This window comes from Parasteatoda tepidariorum, chromosome 2 (assembly GCF_043381705.1).
Source record: "Parasteatoda tepidariorum isolate YZ-2023 chromosome 2, CAS_Ptep_4.0, whole genome shotgun sequence".
Lineage (NCBI taxonomy): Eukaryota > Metazoa > Arthropoda > Arachnida > Araneae > Theridiidae > Parasteatoda > Parasteatoda tepidariorum.
Genome location: NC_092205.1, coordinates 74158029 through 74181543, shown reverse-complemented (window position 1 = coordinate 74181543; position 23515 = coordinate 74158029). Strand labels below are relative to the sequence as shown.

The 23515-nt window shown below is 28.5% G+C and overlaps 1 protein-coding gene across 3 annotated transcripts in view; it reads left to right on the top strand.

The window, feature by feature from the left end:
* LOC107443458 (multiple C2 domain and transmembrane region protein) overlaps positions 1-23515 on the top strand; it is a 178720-nt gene that overhangs the window by 23681 nt on the left and 131524 nt on the right. The gene's annotated exons all lie outside the window — the stretch shown is intronic.

Genomic DNA, 23515 nt, shown 5'->3' with positions numbered 1-23515 from the left:
TGACAGAGATGCCAACTGCTCCGGACACGCCAAAATAATTAAAAAAACGGCAAATAACTACAAACCAAATTTTGCAAATATTTGACTATTTTTGCTTGCTTTTTGAAAGGTATAGCATGACATAACTACCATAAAGTGGTGAATTATAAGAGCCTACGAATTATTTAGAAATAGTGGTGGATAAAAATCTACTAAATTGAATTTATTAAACCGAGAATCAATACCACTTTAAAATATTTATTTACTGTCCGGAGCAAGTAGGCATCTCTGTGTTGAAGATAACTGAGACCCGTCAATTATTGTTTTGACATAAGAAACAAATGACGTCTCCCAGACGTCTTCGTATGTCAAGGGGTTAATAATTCTAATTAAAAAATTAATATTATACAAATTCTGAAAATATAAGGCAATTTTTTAAACTAAAGGCTACAAAACCCGAATCTCTACATTGTGCTAAGGACACATTCTTAAGAAAAGTTTGTTAGAATTCAATCATTCAACAAAATTGTAAATTCTTCCTTTATTTAAGGTTCACACCCATGTAGTACTACTTATATGCAAATAAACTTACTTATAATAACCTTGCATTAACACTAGAAAGGCTAAACATTGCTGTATACCCAGAAAGTCTGAAGGGGACAGTGTGGCTTTTCCCACATTGTTTGTACGTTGATCAATTAGACATCCAAAATCTTAAAACATAATCATGTTTAATTCAATAAGAAATATATTAGGTCTTCAAAATTCTATGGTATTTTATTCGATTAGATGAACGAAAAAATTTGGCTAAACGAATAACTGACTTTTCAGTTACACAATAGTTTCCTGCAGATAATTTAGTTACCTTTTCTCTATAAACAATAATTGAAGAAATGTTCAAATGTTCTTGTCTTTTTAAAAAAGAGACTGGGGTACTTTATATCTACTTAAGGGTACCTTATTTGCAAAGCTACCTGGTGTAATGGGGTACCTACCAAAATACCTAAGGAGCCACTCTGGTCTATCTTATACAAGCTTTTTTTTGGTATAGGAGATTTATTTGTCCTTGCATGGCCTGATTACCATGATACTTGGCTAGAGAACCGTGAATCACGGATACTGGTTATTTATACAACAAATGATTTCCATCAGCAACCTATTATAGCCCAGAAAGGTCATGGATGCTTAGGTTTCAAACGTCAATATAGTCAGTATTGCGCACCGACCGCTTTTACTTATCAAATAAACTGGTACCTATAAATCTTCAAATGGGTGGGCTTTGAACAGCCACCAGGGATCAAACCCATCAGTGCTTCCTAAACACCCAGTGCATAGCAAGTGATTAAAAATGAATTGCAATAGATTTATTCTTAACTTATACCGTGTTTTTCTTTTTTTTTCCTTAGTAAAGATGCTTTTATTTTTTTATAAAGTCTTATTATATTTTAAATAAGCAATTTTGATTTGTTTTATTTCCAATTATCTGTTTCCTTAAATTTTAAATGCTATTAATATGCATAATTCCTTTGAGTTTGTTTTAATAAAATTATCGATGGCTTTCCAAAATTTACTTTTATTTCGTATAAAAATGCTAATAACTAATTAAAAAGTCATAAACAATAACTTCTAAAATGAAAACAAATCTACAATGGGGGCAGAACATGAAAAAAAGTCTATGGAAACAAGTTTTTTCTTTTAAATCTAGGCTTAGGAATTTGAATTCGTGCTCCTCTTCATCGGTATGTTGTCTAATAAAATATGTGATTTGAGAAGTTGCCTAAAGCATATTCCTAGTCATAAATTACCTTTTTTTTTCTTTTCTCAGAGATAAATTAAGAGTTTTACATTTCAATCTTTTTTTTTTTATCATTGTTACATAAAAATAACCAGTATTGAATTATTTTTCATGTTTTATTGCTAGTTGCATTCATCTCTGCACGTATCATTTTCTGTACGTGACGTTCGTGAATTGAAACTCTTTCATCTTTAAAGTATACTTTCGGTTAAAGTTAACTTTATTACCTCTTAATATTCAGATGGAGTTCCTTGAGGGCAACTGGTCTGTTTCATAGCTCTAACCTAATTTTTGAATAAATTCTGAGCTTGGTTAAGCAATCTGGGGAGTTTTTGAATACAAAGAAGAAAGTGCATGCAATATTTTTTTATTCTCGAAATATAATAAAAAGTTGCATCTAAAAATGCTATTGTTTGCTGGGTTAAACGCTGAAACTTTTAATTTTAAATGTTTATAGGAGAATATAATAAGAAAGAGGGAATTAAAGTTTGTTTAGTTTCGAATAATTTAACGTAGAGGTCAAACTAAATTAAAAAATGGTTTAATTGGAAAACATGGTAAGAAATAAAAGTGTAAAGTTATTATTAAATAACTTACGTAATTACTTCGTGATTGTTGTTTGAATGAATCTTTAAAAGAACGCATTATTGCAAAGTTATTAAAAAAAAACTTTGACATAAAATGTATATAAAAATACGTTGTATGCTTTTTAAATTCTGGAATTGTAAAGGCAGCTTAAATTTATCGTTTGAAACGTTTTTCCCTTTTCTTTTTCTGTTTTACAAAAAATTCAGAATACTTGACGAAAAAGAAGAAGAAAAAAAAAAAACACTTATAGGCAAAACCGAAGTTAAATTGCATTATCTACATCCATTTTTCACTGATACTTTTGCAAGGTCAACTTTTTTACGGCATAAAAAAAAACCGGTCCATAACCATGTCCTAACAAGAGATTTTCTTCTTATGAAAAGCATTATCTACTAAGTTGAATAAGAAATTCTTAAACGCCCCGAGTTCAATTCTTTACCCTCTCCCGTAACAAAACTTTTTCGACTTTTTTCAACGAGTTGAAAAGGTTTTACTTTATGAATAGAAGCTTTTATCGATGTCACGAGACATATCTTCCTTTAATTACTGACTTCTTCTTTATATTTCTTTTGTCAAATTTTTTCCTCCTTATTTTATAAGCATTTGTGGGTTTTGTTAATTGTACTTATGTTATAAGTTGGAGATATGCATAAAGTATAACTTGGAGATAATACGAGAAAATAAAACATTTTTAGAGGAACTTATAATTGTTTCTTTTTACATAATTCTGCTATTAGAGACACTTATTTTATGAAGGATTAGAATTTTTATCGCTTTTTAAGGAAGTGGTTGAAGTAGCTTTTAAAGTTGTAACTTATTTTTAAATATTATTATTTGAAGTTATGTTTATATAGTACATTTTATTAATTTAGAAAAGATCTATATTGTATAAATTTTGGTTTAAGTTATGGTTGTGTTGTTTATGATGACTCTTTGACTCACCAGCAATTGGCTTTGCGATTTAAGTTAGGAAGGAGCTCTTTTCGTTTTGACAAGAGAGCACCACTAGGGTGAAAGTACGACTTAGCGCAGAACCCCCCTCCTGGATAGATGGCAGCACGATTCATTCGTGAGGTACTTTCACAATTCGTAACTAGATCTGAAGGGGCAGGAAAATTTCTTTAGATTCATGTGCCAGTGGTACTGCTCATCAACCAATCAAAGACTCCGGTCCCACTGAACTAAGTGCAATACTCTAACCACTGGGCTACCACGACAAAGTTATGGTAAATGTACAATGCTTGTGCACATTTAAGTTACAATAATGCGTAAAAGAATTTTAGTAGAATCAGAAAGTTAATGTTATTTGTAGATGTTCATGATACATAAAAAAACATTTTTTTTTTTAAATTTCTGAATTTCTTATTTTAGTAGTGATTTGCCATTCGGAAATTAGTGGATTTTTATACGTTTTGAACAAATTTATTTTTTGCTAATTTCTTTTCTCCATATTGGATATTTTCCAAGGTTTAGTGAACATTTGTCAACCAATACGGATTTTAGGTTGAACTAAATAGGGTAACTTTAACTATGACTATATCTTCGTAGATTCTGATAGACACAATCAAGGAAAGTACAATCAGTTTAGACAACCAGTCTTTACCACGAGGAATCAAACTGCTATCCAAACCAAGTTGAGGAAGTTTGGATAGCTAAAGCAATATAAGTTAAACATTTCTCTTGAATTCAGTGTGGATCAAATAAAAAAAACCCACCAAATAGGACACAACAGCTACACGAACAATGTATGTTTTATGCCGGATGTTAACTTATTAAATTATTTAAAAGCAAGGTTAGAAACGAATTGAATTATAACTAATTAAAGAGGAAAATGTATAAGTTATATCGTAAATGTTGAATTTTTTTTTAATTGGATTGACTCTGAAATCTCAGTCTTTAAATCACGTTGTTAGAAGTAAAAATTATACCCTGTTCATTTTTTCGCCATAACTGAAGCTTCCTCATAGACGTGTAAATATGTATAGTTTGATTTTTATTTATTTAATTATTTTGAAAACTACTTACAGCATGTGTGTAACTCTTTGTAATAAATTGCATTCGATTTTTTTTTCAACAAGAAAAATTCTTTTTGCGTCACTTGACGTTATGAATCATGACAATGAATCATGATTCTATGAATAATTATTGTTCTACGTTTAAAGAAAAATGACTCATTTACGTGCTTTGCAATAGTTTTTTGTGGGTATCAGATATTATTCTTTTGTATGTGAATTGTTAAGTTACTATAAATAATAAATTTTTAGAGGTATAGGTTAGAATTTTTTGCAAATTTAATATCTAAAATAACTTTAATTGCTTAGTTTTATATGAATACATTCTTTGTGCATCTTGTTAATAGAACAATGTATTGACATTAAAAGAGAGTAGAAAGTTTAGCTGATAAAGTTCAAAATTGAAGGAATAATTTATTCACCGGTTTTAGATTCATCTAAAATGCAACTTTCAGCATAACTATTTCTTATCAATATTTTAGTTTCGTTAAAGAAATCTTTGACTAGTACTAGTTTGCTGACTTGTCAAAACCTCTTTACTTCCATGTTTAGACATAATTCTATTCGAAATATAAAAGAAAATAATATTTTCGCTCGGATGCATAGTTTCCTATTTATCATAAATGGTATAGAAAAAAAAAACATTCAAAAATTATGTAAACGTATTAAAAGCTTCTTTATTTTCTTATTTTTATCCCTAATTATGACTATTGTAAAGATAGCAGTATATGATCTAATTATTAAATAAACTAATATGTAAATTTTCAAGTCCTAACTAAATGTTTGTTTAAATATAATTTTGATTCGCTTGCAACGTGAAATAAACTAACTATAAAAAGGCTTTGAAGCATGACGAATTGTTTCGTTTTGCAAGTTATTAAAGTGCTAGTATTTAATTTAAACAACAAGAAAAGCACAGTAATCATCTCGGTTGTTAGACATTATGAAAAGTACTGGCACTCAGTGTGCCAGTACTTTTAACTATAAATTTCGTGGTAAATTTGGTAATTTTATCGTGCCTTACACTATGGCATAAAAACCTTTTAATAGGTTAAATTTATTTTTTTATTGTATTTTTCACTAAATATAAGAACTATAATTTTAAAAACTTGAATTTCTGGTAAATCATTATCATATGAAAGAAAATATTACCAAATGAATGGTGTTGCTTTGTTGTTTCTAAGGACGCTTGGAGTTGCCAAGCTCTCCAGCTATTATTAAGGCGAATTAAGTCAGGAAGGTGTGCCTTTCGTTTGCTGGAGAGCACGGCAAAGGTGAAAGTACGATTTGGTTCAGAACCCTTCGGATAGATGGCAGCTTTAGTCATTCGTGAAGCCTCTTCCTCAATTCAGACATAAATAAGAAGGAGAAGGAAATTTTTTCCTGTTCCCTGCGCCTTTGGTAATGCTTAGCGACCGGCTACAACAGTTTTGATTCCACAGATTTTATGAGCACGTATATCGTGGGTCGTGGTGGAGTCGACTATCGAACCCCTGGCCCATGGAATTGGAGTTCGATTCTCTAACCACCGGGCTATCACGGCCTAAATTAATGGTTTAAATACCGTATATTTTGGTTTCCAGAAACAGAATTATTTTTTAAATTTTTTTTAAATTAAAAATGTCATTACCATACAGTACAGTAATTTAACCAGAATGTTTTCTCTTCGTCTGTATTGTCAAATCGCTAACTGTAAACAGCAATTGGTATTTTAAAATTGGTATTATAAAAAGGGTGACGTACCACCAACTTAAAATTATAGCCGATATAGCTAATACTGTCATAAAAGGTTGTTTGTTCATACTATCCACTTACAGTTATAATGCTTATAGTTCAAATTATTCTATCTAAGATAGTCTTTTCTTATTTCCAACTGAAATGGGTATAGTCAATGAAATTGTCATAATTAAAACTGTCATAACTAAGGTTGTCTTCCCATAGAACTAACTTAAATTTGTAATTGATATATTTATACTAATATAAAAGGCCTCATAAAGAGTTAAAAAATGTACAATCGATAAAATTTAAGCCTGTTTCACAATTAAATTCTGTTTATAGATTTATAACTGTTTCATTTAGTTTTATAATTAGTTTTAAGAGCACTCTATAAAGTTTAAAAAGCCCTTTATTCAACACTAAATTTAATTAATTTTAAAAGCATTTTATTTCAAATTTCCATGATTTTATTTTGCAAATTCAGATAAAATATCTATATTGTATTATTTTTCGAAGATTAAAATCAAATGGAACGCTTAAACTCCAAAGACCTATAAATTTTAAAATGCATGAATTCTTTTATATGATTTATGAACCATAGAATACATTCGCGAATTTTTTGGATCGAAGAAATCAAGTTTCTGACCACCAAATAGTTCGGAAACTCTATATTGATCTTATTCCTGACCAGTATAGAAGTGTCGTACTTTCTCAGAAAAAATACTTAAGGGTAACCTTAGAAATGCATTTATACCCGCTGAGCTTTGTGTAAGTGCTTCGAAATGTAATACTTGATAGAACTCGTTCTCTACTTTACCAAAGAAATACATGGTTTGTTTACTTGTTTTTCCCTTTAGCCGACTAATCCCGTTAATTGATCCACTTATAGCAATCCCATATACTTGAATTTCTTTTTGCTTGATATGTAAGTAAACTGAAAAAACAATTTGAATTTATTGAATCGGATGAGATATTTAAAAAAAAAATAGTTTGATGAAAGAAAAGGTATGACAAACTTCCATAGATAAGAAAATAATTTATTTTAAATTAAATAAATAAAACAAGCTATGAAATTAATAACGTGCTAATCTGTTTTTTTTTTTTAAAATAATGAATAAGTGAGAATCTGGAAAACTGTGGTAAAACACCTATCCGAATTTGATGTCAAGAAACTACAAAAATTTTGTGTTTTTTCAAGTTAATGCCAAATCAAACGTTCATGCACATTTTAAAGGATGTAGGTAGTTAAATTTAGACTCCAAAGAATGAGAAAGTTTCAACCAAGATCAGATGCATTGATATTGAGACTATTGAAACTATTTTCGCCATTTTTAGCATGCTTTTGGTAATTGTAAACCAATCAATATTTCATATTTACAATTGAGCAAAGAAGATGAAAGTTTGATTTCTCCAGGAAAATTGTAAAAAAATTCTATAGAGGTGCCGTGGTAACTCAGGGATAAAGCGTTTGCTATCCATTAGCGTTTGAAAATTATGAAAACCAATGAGCAACTCGTGAAACACACGAAAATTCTAAACAAAAAATGTATTTATTGCAATTGTACATAAAAGAAGCAACACTTTACAAACTGCAGATAGTAAAATTTTATGCAGTTTTTAAATTGTTGTGATTGTTGCAGTTTTAAGTATTGTGAATTTATTGATTCGTCTGCTGTTAAAGAATGTTATGTTTTTGTTTTTCTTTCTTTTTTCAAATTTGTTCTATAAAAGTATACATTATGGACAGTAGTTACAGAACACCCTTTACATTATAATAAAAAGGTGAATTCATTGTTTCATCCATTTTTTAAACATTTCCAAGCTACCTTCAGATTTTTCTACAAAATATTTGCATATTTCGATGATTAAAATTTATTCTGGATAAAAAAAATAACACATACAACAAATCCGGATGGAAAAAAAATAAAAACTTACATAAAAGTTTTTCTACGTCGTAATAGAATCATGACGTAACACAAACATGAATTCGAGACACACCACAGAAAAAGAACGATAAAAAAAAGTTTCTTTTTTTCATCCTTAGTGATCGATTTTTGAGGCGATTGAATTACACATTTTAGCTGTCTCTTTTCGACCCAAGAAAAGATGTGGGTTGTAAAAGCTGTAAAAATGAACGATTTACTCTATCCGGTAACAAGATCTAACTGAAGGATTAGGTGATTATTCTTAAGCGTCAATTTTAAATAAGTAAAAAAAAATATATTCTATGATATGCTTTTAAATATTCTCAGATCCTAACAACCTTGTTTGTTTAATACTATGAGAGTTGCCAGGAACTGAGAATTTTTAAGTTTATTAAATGTTACTTTAATGTGTAGTGATGAATAATTATTAGTAACTCAATGAAATATGAATAATTATATATTGAAAATAAAAATTTTATTGCTTTTTCGACGATTAATCATAAACACGGAGAAAAAAAATCTTGTTAAAATACCAGCTGTATGAGAATGACATTTATAATAGAAAACATAATTCTGGTTAATGAAACACAAACATGGTTTCATTAACCAAATCTGGTTTAAATCATTCATTTGGTAATTTTTCCGTTCATAAGGCAACGGTTCACCGGAAATTTTGATTTATAAAATATTTCTTATTGTCCCACATTTAGTAAAAAATCCGGAATTGGGTAAAAACAGTCAATAAACGATTTTTCTCACTGTTAACAGTTTGAATACCATTTTTTTACGATTTTTTTTTACTGTTTTGTTTGAATATGGTAAAATAACAATTAAATAAATTGTTATTTAACCATTTTTTTACAGAAATTTCTAACAGTGAAGAGAAAAAACGATTAACAGCAGCGTTTCATTATGTTTAGAATACGTTTACTAAATACAAAAAATTATTACTTTCTGCAGAAGTAGAGAAAATTTTTAATTCATTTTTAATCGAAGGGGAATTTAAAAATTATTTTAATTGAAACGAAAAAAAAAACTTTTTTTTTCTTAAAAAATATCTGGTCGTTGAGAAAAAAAAATATTTTCCTTTTTAGTTATGAATAATGTATAAACCTGAGGTAGAAAATTTTCATGGCGATATTTTTTTTATATTTCTGTTTCTTATTTGTCTTTTGAATTCAAATTCATAAATTTACATTTCCATATGTAGATTTTCAAGTTACCGACAACCAAAGTGAACGCTGCATATTGTAGCTTACATTATGTTGAGTGGAAAATTTTACTACCAGCGTAGAAAATAGTTTCATCCGGTGATGCGTCCCATTTTAAAATAACTCTAGAGAAGATATCTTGTATGAAACTCTCGGAATTAAGTGGCAAAGGTATTGAAAGTTATAAAGCAAAAACAAAAAGAAAATGATAAATAAATGAAATTTTACTCCACAATAAGAAATTATTGCTAAATGCTTTCTGCACTATGCAATATTGCATAATGCTTAATTTAATCATTCCATTTTCCATTTTTGATTTAAAAAAAAGAAAAAACAAAAACAGAATGTGGTAATGAAACCAAATATGCCATAGTTAAGCAGTTTATTTGGTAATTCTTCTGTTTAAATGGCAACTGTTTACTGGAAATTCTGGTTTTCCAGATTATAATTTTATAGTTCTTACCACCATACATTTAGTAAAAATACAAAACTGAAAAGTAAATTTAACCGAATCAATGTTTTTTATACCAAGCTCTAAGGTATCATGAAAAAAGTATTAAATTTTACCATATTTACCAAATTATATCACAAATTACAAAACCACATTTTATTGTTATATTTCCAAAATCATTATCAAAGTGTTTCGGTGAAAATCACTAGCTTTTTATTTTGGTGTTCCCATAGAGCCAGAGACACGATAATTTTTACCGTATTCTGGTAGACTTAACCACACTTTTATTTATCAAAGTACTATTTACAAAGTAATTTTTACCATTTTTGGTCTTGTCCAGCATAGTGTTTTTTTCTCACCTAATATCATAGATAATCTGTCGCTAATGGTTAAGGACTATACTTAATAAAACAAATACAAATAAACTTTTTAATTACATAGTGAGCAACCTGAGTCATACTTGGAGCACTTTAAGTCTTCGGAAAGTTTGAAATAAAATTGTGTTATGCGTTGGTAACTATATTCTGCTCATTTTTTCCAAAACTTGGTTACCTTTCAAGGTGTGAGAGGACCCCAGTTTCCTTGTCGTTTGACGCGAATTTTCGTATAAAAGTCTGTTTAATCAATCCTCATCAAACTTAACTTAAGTTTTGTTAAGCTATAGACATTGATGTTAAGTTGTGGTTTGGTTGCGTTTTGTCAAATTAGCCGTGAAATGCGGCTTATTTAATTTATCTGGTGCTGCCATCTATCGCGAGAAACGGGAAATACTGGACTTTTTTTGTATTCAGCAATTTATGGTGTTGCCATTTATGCGTGAATGAGAGTATCATATTCTAATAGTCAGGAATCACAAATTGGGATTGCAGGATGCTGTAAACTCTTCATGTGAAGGGAATATTATGATGTTAACGCTAGGTCTCGAACCCCCGTTTTATTGGTTATGAGATTGACATATTAGACCTCTCTGCTAAAATGTGTATCCAGCTGCAAGGAACTAAGTGGTGGCTTAGTTTGCATTACTGGTCAACGTTTGATATTTTTACCGTGGTCCACTGTGGTGGAGGAGTGATAGTGATTGTTTATATTTTAGTTGTTTTTCTTCAGTAATTTTAATTTAATGGTATTTAAACATGCCTTTAAAATAAAATACAATTACATGTGCAGTATTGGTGCGGCTCTAGGTGACATCTCTCAGATCCTGGTTAACCTCTCGTCCTTGGAAAGTCGCACAAACCCAAGAGAAATGGTTCTTATGTCATGCTTTAAGGTATCATGCTAAGATTACATAATTTTACCATACTTACCAAATTTCATCACATATTACCAAATTTTATCTGTTATTGTTAATTTAACTAAAATCACAACAAAGCTCTTCGGTAAAAATTACCCATCTTTTTGATATTCCCATAGAGTCAGAAACAGAGTAAATTTTACCATGTTCTGGTAATTTTGACCATGCATTTTTCTCAGAAAATCTATCCTGAAGCTTGATACAAGTTTAGTCATTAAATTATAAAAGTTGGATATAGAATAGAGAATTCTCATCTCAATTGTGTTAAGACACAATAGTTTTTTTCCAGGCTTCTTCCCGTTTGAATACTTGCCAGGAGAAGTGGTGGCGTCATTCCCTTTGTTGATGATGACAATCAATTTGTAAGCTCATTTTTTAATCTTTCGTCAACGAGAGAGACACTCTGTCTCCCTCTCCCAAGAACAGGAATGGGAATTCCGGAGTATTAGAGACAATGCTTATTGATCAACCCCTTGCTAGACACAATAGAATTCAGAAGGAATGAGACGCGAAAACGAGCCAAATTTTCTTCTTCTTCTTAATGTCTGTCGTTTGGCAAGAAGTGTTTAGAATCTTCAATAAACAAATGCTTCGAATGTTTCTTATTCAGTAGTATTTGTTACTTAATATGAAAACACGGTTTTAAGAAAATAATAACTAAGAATCACACAATTATGATGAAACTAATATTTGATGAAACACAATTATGATGAAAATTACACAGTTGCGCTTGGGAAAAGTAAATTAATTTTAAGTACAATGCGCAATTAATAAAATAGACCATTTCGAATAACTTTGGACCAAACGATCGGGCCTTCATATTCTAGAGCTCAATCCTAATGGTTCGAGAGTGTGACGTCAAATAATCTAATTAATAAGTGCAGACGATATTTTCAGTTACAAAACCAGTCACAAAGACATACTTTCTCTGAATAAACATGCCTTTTTTACGACAGATTCGGATTTCTGACCCCCCAAATATAGGGGGTAGCCACAATGAGGGAAATACAGTCAATATTTTGGACAGGTTAGCAGTTCAAAGTTTGAACCCTTTAATGTTAATTTTACTTTTTGCGTGCATCTCGACATCTCTTTAAAAGAATTGAAAACTTTTTGCGGACAATTATAAAATTTATTTATCCAAACATAGTTAGTTGCACGCAAAAAAGAACTTTTTAGTAAATATTTATTATTTTTTTATTATTTCATTTAATGATAGTCGAAAAAATTTTGAACTGAAGGTATAAAGTTTTTTGCATTATTTTAAATAATGTAATTTTACATAGCAAAATACAAAATTTGAGCAAAATCCGCCGATTGGTTTCTGAGAAAGTGAATTTTATGTATCTGACTTTTTTAAAATTCAATTTTTCAGAAACTATTTGGACTATGTTGAATTTATTGAATTTGAGTTACAACCAATTTGAAGTAAAGTAAGACGTAATGCAGTAAATAAAATATGCTAATATAAATTAGCTTTTCAACTAAGTAGAGTTACTTCTAAGCTGGCAGTAAAACTGTAAAAAGCAACGTAATAGGAGTAAATGAACAGGTTCCTGAAATTATATAATGTACCGTAAAAAAAAGATGTAAGATTTATTTATCTCAATACCAAGTTCTTCTGCATAGTACCAAAATGATTGTCTGCAAACAAACCTATTTATTTGCAATTAATGCTTTGCTTTTTGCCTTTTTAATAGGTTTATATGTTTAATATCAAAACAATTATGTACTTAATGAACCTGTTTGTTTGGGCTTATTACTTTAGTTTCAACTGTTTTAAATAGACACTTCCCTATAGCAGCGAAACGATCGACTACTTTATGAAACAGTTCATTTGTATCTATTTCCTTGCTTTATACCGTATAGGTATATACGTGTAGTACCAAGATGATCGCTTACTTTATGAACTTGTTTATCAGCGCATATTACGTTGCATTTTGAAATTCCATAAATGAACTTTACTTACTAGGAAATTTTGATCCATCCTAACGTAATGACTTAATTAGATGGAAATCTTAAAGAAATTCTGCAAAGTATTATGGTTTCCTATATTTTTGCGCTAACATTGCGCTAACATTTTGCGAGCACCACCGCGCAAGCGTGAAAGTTTTCCATCAAATCGTAACATTGTTTTTGGCTAAGAAATAAAGTTAGCGTTACGGTTAACGTAGGACCAAAACGCTATACAAAATCTTTCTATTCTTTTAGTTAACGGTAACTATTATGAATACTCATATATGTTCCACTTAAACTGAATACGTCCATTTCATAATTGGTTCTCTGCAATTGACGTCATCGTAGGTAGTTCATGGCATTTGTCGATTCAGAGGTCAATTAATTTCGACACACACACGTGACGTCTCTTTCAGATATACAATTAAATCTGATTTAAAACGCGTAGTTAGGATAATCACATCACTTCTTCTCAAGTAGTTTCAGTAATTTCAAATCAAATTACGGAATGAAGTGCCGGCACTTTGGGCGCATCATCCGTAAAATCCCTCTTACCACAAAATTTATTTTTAGCGTAATTTTTACAGTAATATTTACTTAACTAGAGTGATTATGTGATTTACACATAATCACTCTAGAATTTACTCATAACAAATTACAGTATGTTAGATTTTTTTTGTCTTGCAACATGATTCATTAGAAATTACCGGTACCCTGAGTGCCGGTACTTTTTGCCTTAATTTGATTCGAAATTTCTTACAGTACTCAGGCTTGACTTGTCCATTGCTCAGACATGACATTTTCTTCTAGAAAAATATAAAACAAGAATTATCCATGAAAAATGAGAATTAGCCATTTTGCTAATTGATTTTTATTTTAACATCATCAAATTTACCAATAAATATAACAAGATGAATTTGCAATCAAAATACTATTTTTCTTTACATTTTTATCCTTTTGATTAGCTTCCACTTTAAAAAAAGACTTTCCATGGAACAAAACTGAAACAAATCTGTTTTATTTTTGTGTGCTAAAAACGTAGTGAGATAAAACGCAAACCTGATTTCTTGCGTCATTTATATCTGGAATTTGATTTTAAGAAGAAGAAAAAAATGCTGAAATCGATTTGTCTAACTCAAAATGATATGAAGTCAACGCTTTTTATTTCTGTATATCGAAAGTTAAATTTATTGAATTTCTCCCTGTAAGCAACAAGAAAAGAAATATGATATACCCTTTATTTCGTTTTGTTAAGTTTGTATTTGTAAGTTAGGAATGGCAACAGCGTGTTCGGTTTGTAATATAAAAATATGCAGTACGTTGATACGAAATGTACGTGAATGTAGTAAATTACGAGTACGCTAAAACTATCATTAAATATTTGTTTTTGTTTTCTAAAAAGTATTTATTAACGTAAAATTAACTAAATAAGAATCCATCAAAATCACTACATGAATGTAACAAGTTACGAGTACGCTTATACTATCAATAAATATTTGGTTTTGTTTTCTATAAAGGATTTATTAACGTTAAACTAACTGCATGAAAAGCAGACATTATTAAATTTTGCAATATTTTATAACCTTTCCAATAGTAACCATTAGAATAATTACACATTTATTACAATTATTTAATATTCACGAAGCAAATTTTATTAATAATAATTACATTATATTTTTGAGATCTCAAATTGCAATATTTTAAAATTTATATACTTTCATTTTATAACTTTTTTAACGTGCAAATAGTATTGACTAACTTAAACTTAATTTTAAATTTATTTTATTCTTTCTTTGTGAGCGAGATAGAATTCATGTATTTACTATTTGCTTGTATTTTGGAATGGTTAATTAGTAACTAAATTTAAGATTAGTCAGTAATATTTAAAATAAAGGAATTTTTTTCAAATATAAGCGTTCTTTTACTTCTGAAACAATTTTTCAGACACATTGTTTTTTGTAAGTTTTAGGATTTATTTGAATATTTTAGATGTAATTGTTGACTCAATATTATTTTTAAATTGGTTAATTAAATTTACATTTATTTCTTAAAGGTACGAGTGATTTACAAATATTTGAACAGAAATATTGCTTCGTTAAATATTCAGTAAAATTTGTTTCTTTTAATTAACATAATTCCCGATTCAAATTAAGTTTTTTAATAAAAGATATATAGTTTAAAAATGTAAATTCTAATATATTCGAAGTAGTTAATATAATATTTTTAATTAATATTTTAAAACTAATTTATTTCACGTTTAAGATGAATAGTTATAACAGCATATGGAATAAAATTGTTTTGTTAGGTGAGCACAAAATTCATATACTCATTTCAGGTTTAAGCCTTTGTATATGAGGTTATTGGCATGAAAATTAATTTGAATAATTATTATTTATTGAATAATAATTATTATTCTTCAAGAATAATAACAATTAGAATAATAATTATTTATTAAAATGTGTTGTACTTTAGAGATACACAAAGAAAGTTACTCGAACGTCTTCTGTGAAGTTTTTATTTAAAGAAAATATTTAGTTAATAATTACGAGCAATATTTTTATGCAAGTTAATATTATTTTTAATGATATGAAATGAAAATATCATCTTTAATAATATTTTAATAATATATAGAAATAATATAATACATCTTCGTTTATAAAAATTAACTTAATACTAAACTATTATTTAATTATACTTTTCTGATCTAAACACCTGTGACATAAACAACAAGAATGCTCTTTCTGTAAAAAAATATGCTCATTTTTTACAACCCGAGCTACTTTGAAATAAAATATTTATGTTCGTAAAATAAGATTTAGAAACTGGTTACTTTTTTTATATATAAACAAATTTCATTCTGAAATATTGTTTACGAATAATCATGTAGTATTAGTTGAAAATTAATGCTTGCAACCCTTTATTTGGGGCATTAAATCAAACAATTCAGATCAGTTATTCCCACACTTTTTAGAACTCAAAATGATCAAACTTCTTTCGGCGGAACCCTGATTTTGCAAATAATAAAGTACATAAAGACAATTGCGAGCGAATTAACCAATAATGAACTACTTAATTTTGAAAATATTTAAGTAGAGTAGTAGAGGAATGTGGAATTTTTCATAGCTTTGTTCATAAGTAGTTTTAAATTAGGTTTTATATTTGACAGTTGAATTCGCACTTTCAGAGCCGTGTCTAATTTAATTTTAAATTTGTTTTTAGTGAAAATATTCATAAGCTGAAAATGAAATAAATTAACCGAATTATTGCTTACGCTTAAATGAATAAATGAAATCTAAAAAACTGCTATAATCGTTAAAAACGGTTACCATGGAATCATTCTTTTTAATGAATCCAGTTATTTAATTTTGATTTGAAAAACGCGATAAGAAAAACGAATTTAGTTTTCTATAAATGAAGGTCCTTTACATACTTTATTAAAGATATTGTTATTGGAAAATAATAATTTAATAAAAGCTTCGATTTATTTTTCATTGGCATTTTACTTTTATTTCATAAAGAGACCGTAACATTAAATAAATCTTAATAGATTATTAATTAGATCTACTTATAAATAAAGATTTGAAAAATTATTACTGTGAGATAAAAACAAGTCCTAACTCACCGAACTCCTTCCAACCTGTAACAGAACCCTAGGGTTCCGCAGAACAACATTTCTGTTTAATGAATACTGCCTTTCAGTTAGAGTATACTGCCTTTTTGTTCTGTTTAGAGTATACTGTACATACAGTCTTTCTTGCTTTGCTTTGTTAATTTGTTAATTAATAAAACGAATTTTTTGCAAAATATCTCAGAAAAGCATAAACCTGCTTTGGTGCATATTTTTTAAACTAAATATAGCTAACTTATTTTGTAGTAATAGAAAAAAGTAAAGTTCGGCTTTTATGCAAGAAGCAAGAATGAATATATACTGAAAAAATATTTTTTGTCTCTCAACACTAAAATTTGGGGCAACTACTTTACACCAGTGTTTCACTACATTAGTGTTTCACTATGTGTTCTACTACTTCAAAACCAAAGATTGTTCCTAGTGAATTGGAACCACAAAACGCATTGTAAAGGTTCAATAAAAATATTAAAAATTCTGGTTATTACGTAATTTTTCAAGCATTGAAAAAGTCTAATGAATAAAAACAAAAATTACCTCAAAATCTATCGACAATTCTCTGACTTAGTATTTAGAAAATTTCATTTTCTACCACAGAAATAGCATTAGTGTGCGAAAATCGCCCACGTAACGCGTCTCCGTTTTCAATCATAAAAAAATATATCGTGACTAATTCTTTAATTTTGACTTATTTTAATTCACAGAATCTGCTCCTAGTGATTTAAATTTCTTTGTTTACAAAATGAAATGAATGTTATTGTGAGGCTTCAAGAGCTTTTCTTATCCCTTCAATCTTAGTTGAGAAGGAAGAACATTTCTCGAGTCATAAACAGTTCCGATTCAGTCGTCTGTTTGACATTTCATAGCCAAAAATACCTCTTTGGAGAAATAAATGAGTGTTTCTCTTCGATGTAATGACGAGAATTAAATTGCTCTTAAGAATATCTCAAATCGGTCACCGCATATAAAGTGCTACCGATTCGGTGTGAAGTAATCATTAACAGAAGTGTGGAACAACCGCTTCTTAAGCAATTCAACCATGCGAGAGAAGATATGGAGATGAATGAAAATGAAGCTGTGTTCAAAGTTTAGTTGATTGGGTAAATTCCTAATGACAATATTTATTGACTAGAATTTACTATGGCATTTTCTCATTTAAAGGGAATTATTTATGGAGTTAAAATATGGATTTGAGTTCAACTTTAAAATTAATGTCCTAATGTATGAGATAAGTCAATGAAAGCATTTAAAAAAATAATGAGTTGGCACAAAATTAGCATTTTTAAAATTTTACTTTTAAGAAAGTATGTAGTAAGCAATTACTGTTGGTACTGTTATTTAAAATAATGACGTAATGTTAAACTTATTACTTAACATTTGACTAATACACAGAGTAAATTTTAAGAATAATACCAATGACACGGTGTCTTTTGTTAAAATAATATCTTATGTAATTTATTTCAAATAAATTTGAGTGCTTATCCATATAAACCCAGAGGGAAATTTCAGCACCAAAAAGTTATCAAGTTTTCAAAATGAAAGGTAGTTGCAACTAAACTCAGTTAATTATCTTGGAGTTGTGAGTCGCAACTTTAAAAAGCACTGATAAATGTTTTAAGGAGATTATCTTCTTAAAGATTTCATACTATAAAGTAATTATACTATAAAATAATCTGAAACCATTGTTTGTTTTGCTTATAGTTATGTTTTTAAATGTGTTTCTATGAAACGAAATTTTTAAAAATCAACGGTATTTGAAATCAAAAAATTATTTCTGTACTTGAACGGGGGGAGGGGAAATGGAAAATTCGCTGAAGAAAAACACAGACATTATCTAACCATGGCCAAGCACCTAACCCCATTATTAAAACTGCGTCTTTTATTAGCCATAGTAGGAATGCTACGTAATTTTGACCCTGATCAGGTGACGTGGACAGTGACTGAGCTGGTATCTTCGAACTTCCACATTACAAGCAACGAGAAGACTTTCAGCCACATCAGATTAAACGTGCACCTTGCTGCGTACATACGCAGTCTGTTTTGTTGGCTGTCAGGATCGAACTCTCTATCTCTGGCTTTCCAATCGACACTTCAATCGACTTCACCATTGACATGAAAAATTATCATACTATAATTGACGCTAATGATGCTTAATTTTGACAATAAGAACCAATCGATAATGTTTACAGTTAATCTTTATTTTGAAAAGATGAACTACTAAAAACCGGTTCTGCTCAATCTAATTGCATAAGGCCAAGGGGAAGGGCAACAAATTAAAGTAAATAAAAAAATGTAATTATTTAAGCTTTATTAATTGTGTTAGTAAATATCTTTCAGTTTTGTGTATGGTTTAAGTGTTATTTAGTACTGATATTGTGATTATTTACCTAATTTTCACCCCGAACGAAGAACAGGATTTCAGCTAGCTATATTGTATGAAAAAATAAAATAAAGCTAATTTTCGATGAACAAACTTAGTTTTTATAAACGTTAAGATGCAATATACAATTTTGGTAACTGTTTACAGACGAAAAAGCATTCGATTGTTTTTAAAAAATGGAATTCTTTATTAGAGCTAATGAGGCTGAGCGATTTTCGTCAGGTCGTCTGGTGCACACTCAATGAATAATACCCAATTTTGTGACAACAAATCAAGAAAGATGTTTAGTAAAATAAAATAAAAAATTTTTATCATCGCATAATTTACATAGTTTGTACCAAAATCAACAAACAAATGGCATTTAAATCATTTGTATTTTATCTAGGTATTCTAAATTGTTTAAAGATAATATTGCTGTAATTTACTATTAATTAAATTTACAACTGATAAAGCTATAACTTATCCATTTGCTAATATTTCAGTTTTTACAAGCATTTTATTATGTTTTTTTTTTGCTTTCATTTTAGAATAGAATCATTTCTTAGTCATGTAAAGAGAATTTTATACACACTGTTTATACTTATTTGCGTTTCTGTTTACAAATTGCTTAGCAATACTAGCGTTGGGAGGCCACGTAACTTGTTCCCATGACAGTGTAAAAAATAAATACAATTTCAAAAGAATTAAAAAAAAATTCTTAATTTAAAGTTAATCAAAAGTCTTGGTTTTGTTACGGAAGCTGATAATATGTAATAATATCGAATTTGCACGAAGAAAAAAATTCTGTTAAAATTACCGTTCTGTATGGTAATTACATTGCTGGTAAAAAACCTTAATTCTGGCAATAAACAAAATATACAGTATTTAAACAATTCATTCAGTAATTTTTCGTTTATATAATTGTTATTCGAAAATTATAGTTTTTAAAATGATAGTTCGTATTACCACATATTGAATATAAAATACAAAATTGAAAATTAAATTTAACCAAATAAATGATTTTAATATCTTGCGCCATGGTATTGTAATAAAATAACCAAATTTTACCACGCTTACCAAATTTATTAATCATAGATTATAATACCATATTTTATTGTTAATTTTACAAAAATCATTACCAATAAAAGCACTTCGGTAACAATTACCGAGGTTTTTGGTGTTCCCATAGAGTAAGAGACATGGTAAATTTTACCATATTCTGGTAGTTTTGACTATACGTTTTTTCCCGGTGTAAGATACATTACACTAGTTGTTACACAAACATTAAATTCTAATACATCTCAATTTCTATTCCATATTACTTTAATTAAACTTGCTTTGAATGTTTACAAAAAAACGAATGCAATAAACTGTTAAATTTTTCAATTTTATTTTTTGCTGAAGAGTTTAGACGTTTATTTATTTATGTATTGATTGTATTATTCATTATTTACGCTAATAAAACGATACATTTAGTATAAGAGATTAGTATTCTATGTAGAAATTCTTCTTCTTAAGGACCGATTCAATTCTTTTACATTTGTCGTTTGAAACATTAAATCGAGTTTAGTTATTTGCATAAAATTGTTTGCATAACGTAGTTTTTTCAGCAAAATCGTTTATATCAACATTTTTAATAAATCTTTTCTAGCACTATTATCGTTATTTTTTTATTACAAATCAAAAAAGGGAAAAAAATCATTTCACGTATAAAAATTATTTGCATATGAATGTTTTCTTTATTTCATTTTTTTCCCTACGTTTTTAATTTTTTGCTAATCTTTCTTATTAAATATTTTTTATGAACTAGTTAGTTCGAATAAAAATAAGTATTTTCTTTTCCACAAATTTTTATTTATATAAAATAAAATTTCTAAGATGATTACATAAAGAAAATTGTTTTTAATTTAAGAACTTTTTAACTAAGATTGTTTGTTATTTAAGCAGTTAGAAACTCATTATTTATTAAATTTGTTTTAGATATCAAAAGTCATTGGATTGTACAAATTATCAATTTATTTCTAAAAATCACTTTTAAAACTTTTAATAAATCGATTAATATCTACTAGTAAAAAATAAGCGCTCGGCTGATCACCTAACCAGAACATCTGCTCCTGCAACTAAAAAATAAATAATAATCCTAAAAAATAAATAATAAATGGATGATTTCATTCAAGTAATTTTCCTNAAAAAAATTGTTTTTAAATATAAATATATTAGTTTAAATTGAAAATACAAAATAACTGAAAAATGTATTAACAGTTTTGAAGGGCATAACATCAGTTTCAGTTACTGACACTGATGATGTATCACCACTATGATAAAAGAATTGAACATGAATGAAATAAAAGTATTCTTGAATAGTACTATAGATAAATAAACCTGTTTATGACGAACCAAGCACTTAGTCCCTAATATTTTAACCTGTATGGCAAGGCCAAACTTCAGTTATGTACTATTGAATGAGGGGACCAATTGAACTTGATTACTGATTAATCTTCCTTTGTTTAAATTGAAGAGTCAAACAATATTAATAAAACATTATACTTTTAAAGCAAATATTCTCTAGTATATTTAATTATCGATACGTTATTAGTTCTATATTTATTTTACCTCTTAAATATTGCTCAGATAAAATTGTGACATAATTTGAGTAAAAGGGTTTTGAACAGTTTAAGACAGTTTTGGACAAAGGGGTTTTGGACAGGATGGTTTAAACCGTGGATTAATACATTCTGTCCTAAACCTTGCCAACCCTGGTTCTAACGTTACTGTTCTGTAACAAACTGAAAAATTTAATCGGTTTTCATCTTGTTTGGAATTATTCCATCCTTTTCTCTTTGTTATAAATAAATGATTTTGTGTAAAATTCAAATGTTTTGAAAACAATCCTTTCATTTTGACGCACCGACAATAATTTCTTTTTAACTTTTTCATTAAAATAAAAAATTATATAAAAAAGACATTTAGAAACTGAGAATTTAATTTGAAATTGTGCATTTAAAGTAGAACGCTCAAACTCTAAAGTAGAACTCTAAGGTAGAACCACATTCAGTAGGAATGTTTTTTAAGTTTGTAAAAATCGCGAGTAATATTTTACTATTCTTTAAGATTTTAATTATTTTATTGCAGTTTAATTTTCTGAAAGTAATATTTAAACTATTGATAAACTAATTATCATTAAATAAAGAATATTGACATCCGATTTACAACCGTTAAATGATAAACTTCTCAAAAGTTGAAGAAATTTGAAACGGGCTCCAAAAACTTCGTTTCTCGGAACCAGATCCATGCTAAAACTACTTTTCGAAATTGTTTTTACTGTAGTGTTCACGTTTCCATGAAAATAAGGTAGGTGATAGAAAATTTTGAACTCCTGTCTCTGTAACTGTAACTTTGAGAGCTGAATCTTTTTTAAAACTGTTTTCTAGTGATACCTTTGAATAATTTAATTCAAAATTTTATTATCTCGAATTTTATTAATTTTATTATCTCAAATTTTTTTAATTTTATTTTATTTTACGAATCCTGAAAACGAATTTTAAAAAAAACGGGTTAAAATTTTATTATCTCGAATTTTATTAATTTTATTATATTATTTATTATACATATTAATTCAAAGTTTTATTATCTCGAATTTTATTAATTTTATTATATTATTTATTATATATATTAATTCAAAGTTTTATTATCTCGAATTTTATTAATTTTAATATCTCGAATTTTATTAATTTTATTATATTCGAATTTTATTAATTTCATTATATTCGAATCCTGAAAAAGAATTAATAAAAACGGGTTAAAATTTCATTCTGTCAAAATTTTATTATCTCGAATTTTATTAATTTTATTGTCTCGAATTTTATTAATTTTATTATCTCGAATTTTATTAATTTTATTATATTTGAATCCTGAAAAAGAATTTAAAAAAAAAAAAAAAAAAACGGGAAAATAAGACGCACGAAATCTTTCGAACGTCTTGCGTTACTACTTTTCGAAATTGTTTTTACTATAGTGTTCACGTTTCCATGAAAATAAAGTAGATGACAGAAAATTTTGAACTCCTGTCTCTGTAACTGTAGCTTTGAAAGCTGAATCTTTTTTAAAACTATTTTCTAGTGATACCTTATAATAATTAAACTCAAAATTTTTTTATCTATCCTCTCCTGGTATTCATAAGTCGTCAAATTTGCTTTATGATTACCTTGTATAGTATTAGGTTGGTAGGTTGGTGCTTTATTTACGTCTCACTGGAGCTGCTCAATGGGCTATTGGTGACTGACTGGGAACCACCCCTTAAGATGATCCGAAGATATGCCATCGCAAATTAAATCCTCTGCTGAGAGGATGGCTCCCCTGTTTTTGTAGCCCGACGACTTGAGCGCGAAGTCGAGCACTTTTCGGAAGAACAGCTAAAACGAGGACCAATACCGCACACGCTCGTACGCAGGCTGATCTTAGAGGTCACCCACCTGCTTACTGACCGCCGCCAGTGATGCTTGACTTCGGTGTTCTACTGGGAACCGTGTCTTTAAGATCAGTCCACTGCGGGACGTATATCAGTAGGACTCTTACTTTAATTACTTTCTTCCAGATTTGTTACA